Genomic DNA, 4,612 nt, shown 5'->3' on the forward strand with positions numbered 1-4,612 from the left:
GATTTTCTCGTGAATAGGAACAGGTCAGGAAATAACGATTGGTATAAATAATTCTTCTTACGGACTACACCCACGTTCATTTTCTTGATCGTTCGAAATTCATCTCTCAAAGTAGAGATGTTCGTCCCTCTATTCTATATAAACACACAGATTTCGTCCCTCATAACAACATAGATATTCTTCCTTCAATAGACACACCGATTTGTGTCCCTCTATAAAACACAGATTTCGTCCCTCTATATAGTTTAAAAAACACAGGTCACTTTTTGTCGACTTAGTGAGTTAGTCCCTCGATAAACACACAGATTTTCGTCCCTCTATAAACACACAGATTTTCGTCCCTTTATAAACACACAGATTTTCGTCCCTCTATAAACACACAGACTTTCGTCCCTCTATAAGTATAAACACACAGATTTTCCTCCCTGTATTAACTCACAGATTTTCAGTCGTAGCTCTATATAACACACGGATTTTCGTCCCTCGATAAACACACAGATTTTTGTTCCTCTTTAAACACGCAGAATTGTGTCTCTCTATAAACACACAGATTTTCGTCCCTCAATTGACACAGACAGGGAAAAAAAGCTCCTAGGTTTTGGAAAGTTTGAGAGAGGTGTCTCAGTCTTTCGGTGTGTATTTTGACTGTAAAAGCGTTCTCACTTTCAACCCTTCTTCGTCTCCCCCCAAAAACAAGCCTGTGAAGATGAAGTTGAGACTGCTTATGATGCGCATCTGTTTCCGATGCATGAGATGGGAGACTGCTTTATATCGGCTAATTGAGACAACTGCACGCTCTGGCAGCTCCAGTGTTGAATGTAAACACACACCGACACTAGTTCACAGACAAACCCAAGGGGGGTTTCGCTCTCTCTTTCGCTTTTCTCTCTATCGTCTGCTACTACTGTTTTCAGTCTAGCCTACTCCCCTCTTTTCTCTCTTCTGTTCGGTGGCGCCGCTGAGACTTGTATGTGATTTCAGACGATCTAGACCCCAAATGTTCAATCAAACTCGACTCACCGATAGGTCCAGCCTCCATGCTGCTATCCTGCAAAGAAGAAGATGTAGAAGGAAACAGAAACTCACCAAAACAGAGAAAAATCCCAGTTAGAAACCACCACAACACACCCGTCCGCGCCATACCGCCGCCATCAATGACCTCGCTCGCACACACACTCAGTTTGTTGCTTGCACTGTGACCTCATTCATATTCATGAGGCTGACGCGCCGCCGCGCGCGAACTTTGTCAGCTAGCGAGCCACGCGGATTGGAAGAGAGTTGTCAACGAGTCGAAACACAACTGTCAGCGCAGAGCTAGCCAGCTGTTCCAATGAGCACTCAGGTGTGGAAACCCGATTGTCCTTTGGGCTCTCGGGCTCGCCTCGACACCTGCACACACAAACAGATTTGGACAGCGGGGTGGCGAATTTTTTGCCGGGTACACTCGTACAAAGTAGCGGATGTAGGGTGGCAAAGTTTACTCTTTTAGATTCGGACTTTCCGTATGCCCTCCGTCCACTTCGCGTTATCGCGAGATTGTTGAAAAGTGGAGAAACAGCACTTATCACCAAAATGCGTAATTTATTGCCAAAAACTTAAATCAAATTTAAATAATGTGACATTGAGTTTTCTATGAAAGTAAAACAAATTAAGCCTAGACACTGTTCGGTGATTAAACTGAATTAAATTAAAATAAAAAATAAAACAAAATGCCGCCAAGAACTTCTTTAATCAAATGTAGATAATGAGATTAAGTTTTTTATGAAAGTAAAACAAATCAGCCCTAGACACTGTTCGGTGAATAAGCAAATATTACAATAAAAAATAAAACAAATGCCCGCCCACGGTGAATAAAAAAAATATTACAAGAAAAAATAAAACAAATGCCCGCCCAATAAGGGACTCGAACCCTTGACCCTCAGATTAAAAGTCTGATGCTCTACCGACTGAGCTAACCGGGCTCTATTGGCACAGGGCCTCGAATCGACAAAGTAACAAACCGAACTGTAGCAAAGCAAGAGTAGAGATCAACCAGATCGATGATAGGCTGCTCTCGCCACGGTTAGTCTCTGCAGTGATCGCGCTTGCCCTGTCGCATGGTAAACCTGTATAATATTATGTACATGCATTTACTGAAAGGCAAGATGAATACAGTGATCTCAAACGGCTCACTTGGTCACCGCCTATGTAAGACTATGATCGGTCAACTAGGTTGAAATGGCCAAGCAATAGCTTTAATTTAATACAAAAATCGATCGAACTAGGTCGAAATGACCACGTAAGAGCTTTTTTCCCCCATAAAAATCGGACCATGTAGGTCAAAAAGACCAAGTAATAGCTTTGATTTTATACAAGAACCGGTCAAACCAGATTGAAATGACCTAGTAATAGTTTTATCTTAATACAAAAACTCGTCAACCTAGGTTGACATGACCAAGTTATAGCTTTATTTCACTACAAAAATCCGTCAATGTAGGCCCAAAAGACCAAGTAATAGCTATAATTCACTACAACAATCCGTCAATGTAGGCCCAAAAGACCAAGTTATAGCTTTATTTCACTACAACAATCCGTCAATGTAGGCCGAAAAGAACAAGTTATAGCTTTATTTTACTACAAAAATCCGTCAATGTAGGCCCAAAAGACCAAGTTATAGCTTTATTTTACTACAAAAATCCGTCAATGTAGGCCCAAAAGACCAAGTTATAGCTTTATTTCACTACAAAAATCCGTGAATGTAGGCCCAAAAGACCAAGTTATAGCTTTATTTCACTGCAAAAATCCGTCAATGTAGGCCCAAAAGACCAAGTTATAGCTTCATTTCACTACAAAAATCCGTCAATGTAGGCCCAAAAGACCAAGTTATAGCTTCATTTCACTACAACAATCCGTCAATGTAGGCCCAAAAGACCAAGTTATAGCTTTATTTCACTACAAAAATCCGTGAATGTAGGCCCAAAAGACCAAGTTATAGCTTTATTTCACTACAAAAATCCGTCAATGTAGGCCCAAAAGACCAAGTAATAGCTATAATTCGATACACAAATCGGTCAAACTAAGTTCAAATGACCTGGCATTAGCCTTATCTAAATACAAAAACCGACCAAATTAGGCTAAAAGGACCGAATAATAGCTTCTTTCTTTCTTTTTTTTTTAAATCGGTCGAGCTAGTTTAAAATGCCCAAGCAGTGGCTTTATTTTTACTACAAAAATCGAGGTCCAACGGGTTTGAAATAACAAAGTAATAGTTTTATTTTAATACATATCTAGTCCTGTGATAATGATAGTTTTTAGCGTTAAACTTTTAGCTAAAGCTGACGGCAATTAACCTATTTGGAATCATGTTATTATCCCTGTTAGTGTACATATGCGTGCGCGCGCGAGTGTAGTATGCTTCGTATGGTATTTTTATCTGTTGTCTTATTATTTGTTTTGTCTTTTAATGTGCACCACACTGAAATTTCTCTGTATGAGATAATAAAGTATTCGTATTCGTATTCGTATTCGTATACAAAAACCGGTCAAATGAAAAAAAAGGTTATAGGTACAGCTTGGACTCAGTGATCGGCTGACGATTTCTCTTCGACGATTTTATGTTCACAGACAAAAAACAACCACAGTTAAATATTGGAAATGTCCGTGTAACGCGATCGCTGTCTCTGTCATCACAAAAAGTCTCTATTTAGACAGACACGCAACACTATTTGAGAGAGAGAAAATATTCCAGAAGAACGCGTTTCAAGGAGAAATAGAACAACACCACTTGAGAAAAAAACAGAACAACGTAGCTATTCGATACACAAAAAAATAGCCGACAGTTTCTCAGTCAACAAGTCATCTGGGTCTCATTCTTTATTGAAATTAAATTAATAACACACAAACAAGCAAACAAACAGACAAACATGATAATTCTCCAGCTCCCTCCCCATTCCTTCTTCTCCTTCCCCCCCACATCTTGTATTCTTTGTTTGTTTGTTTTTGTTGTTGTTGGTGTTGTTGTTGTTGCTTTGTTGTTGTTGTTGTTGTTGGTGTTGGTGTCGTTGTTGTTGTTGGTGTTGTTGTTGCTTTGTTTTTTGTGTGTGGGGGGTTAATGTTGTTGTTGTTGTTGGTGTTGTTGTTGTTGTTGTTGTTGTTGTTGTTGTTGTTGTTGACCCACCATCGTTAAAGCGGGTCAGATTCCCAAGAAAACGTTTGCAAAAGCTGGTGTCGCGGACGGACAGCATGCCTTTTAAGTCATTAGCTAATCGAGCTTTGATTTTTTGTAAAGTGTCCATAACACCTGACTGACGTTATGCTGGACTCAGATGAGCATCAACACGTCATAACGTCGATAAGATGAAAGTGTGTCAGTAAACAGCGGGAATAAAACTGACATTGATGGTGAAAAACAGAGATCTCCTGTTCTGACAGAGATAAGAGGTATACTCAGCCTTCCGTTCCGTGCATAATAAATAAATGATTAAATAAATGAATAAATAAATAATGACATAAATAAATAAATAAATTAGGAAATGAATAAATAAATAAATAAATACATACTAAACTTTTTTTTTTAAATACTGAAATAAAAATGAAAAGAAAAGAAAACAAGAAATTCCTCCGAGGTAGGAAA

The 4,612-nt window shown here is 39.0% G+C and overlaps 1 non-coding gene across 1 annotated transcript; it reads right to left on the reverse strand.

Annotated features, from left to right (window-relative positions):
• Positions 1 to 1,888: 1,888 nt before the first annotated feature.
• Trnak-uuu (transfer RNA lysine (anticodon UUU)) lies at positions 1,889 to 1,961 on the reverse strand. The gene has a single exon. It is a non-coding gene; the product is annotated as a tRNA-Lys (tRNA).
• Between the last annotated feature and the right edge of the window lie 2,651 nt (positions 1,962 to 4,612).

This window comes from Littorina saxatilis, unplaced genomic scaffold, assembly GCF_037325665.1.
Source record: "Littorina saxatilis isolate snail1 unplaced genomic scaffold, US_GU_Lsax_2.0 scaffold_2519, whole genome shotgun sequence".
Lineage (NCBI taxonomy): Eukaryota > Metazoa > Mollusca > Gastropoda > Littorinimorpha > Littorinidae > Littorina > Littorina saxatilis.